Source organism: Pteropus vampyrus, unplaced genomic scaffold (assembly GCF_000151845.1).
Source record: "Pteropus vampyrus isolate Shadow unplaced genomic scaffold, Pvam_2.0 Scaffold182, whole genome shotgun sequence".
NCBI classification, from domain to species: domain Eukaryota; kingdom Metazoa; phylum Chordata; class Mammalia; order Chiroptera; family Pteropodidae; genus Pteropus; species Pteropus vampyrus.
Window position 1 is genome coordinate 2,485,490 of NW_011888963.1, and position 1,094 is coordinate 2,486,583.

Below are 1,094 nucleotides of genomic sequence, written 5' to 3' on the forward strand. Positions count from 1 at the left end.
TCACAGACTTGAACATAATATAACACCTTTGTAAATGAATGATCAGTAGCCTTGTTAAGTGCCAGTACACACTGGACAGGGTACCATTTTCAAATCATCATCATGTTTGTACATTAGACTTAATAGCAGGGTATATTGAACAGTAAGGCCGTTAGTTGCTGAGTTCTCTAGCTCCAAATTCCCTTAAGCAGACTTTTGAAAGGGGAGGATGACTAAGAGGAAAGGTTTCTCATGCTGGGTTAGAAGAAATGTACTTGCCAGAATGGCTGGAGAGAAATTTGTTATCTAGGTTTAGCTTCAATAATGCTATCAGTAATGAATAGATATCATAGGGGCCAGTACTATCAGTAATGCTGCTTGTTCTGATGTGTGACAGGGAATCCTAGGATCTGGTGGAAAGCAGCACTTGGTGGAAGGGCTGTTTTGAAAAGAATAAATAGATGCTGTGACTGTGTAAAAATTGAAGGTAGGTAGGATGCTCAGGTTTTCTGCATAGTTCTTAACTTATCTTGCCTGCAGTTTTGTATTGATAACATTAGCATGGCCAATTATGCTAAATGCAGAATAAAATACATTTAGAAATCCTTAATGGTACTGCTTAGGTCAGTTGTGTAACTATTCGGTTTAACTAGCACAATTTTTCCAGTGGTGACCTTACCATGGAAACTCTCAAATATATATATATATAAGTAAGCCTATGACTTGGCTCTTGACTTAAGGATTTTCTAAGTGGTGTTTAATTATGTACCCATAAACACTTTTTTTTTTTTAAACTCAGTAATTATTTATGGATTACAAAAAGCATCTATCACTAACAATGCTTGTTCATGTAATCCTCTGCTATAATTTGGTTTGGCATGTTGCTTTTATGCTTAACCTTAATTTGATGCAACCTAAACATAATGGGGGCTTAAAATATTATATATTGAGATTAAAATATATGTTAGTTGGTGAAGAGAAGTGGCATTGTTAGGTATTAATGGCATGGCTCTAGAGTGATGGATGAGACCGTTCTAATTCCAACTGGAATTACTTTTGTTTGTGAATTATATAATTTGTTAAGTTAGGCAGACATGCAAGATTTCACAAGTGTG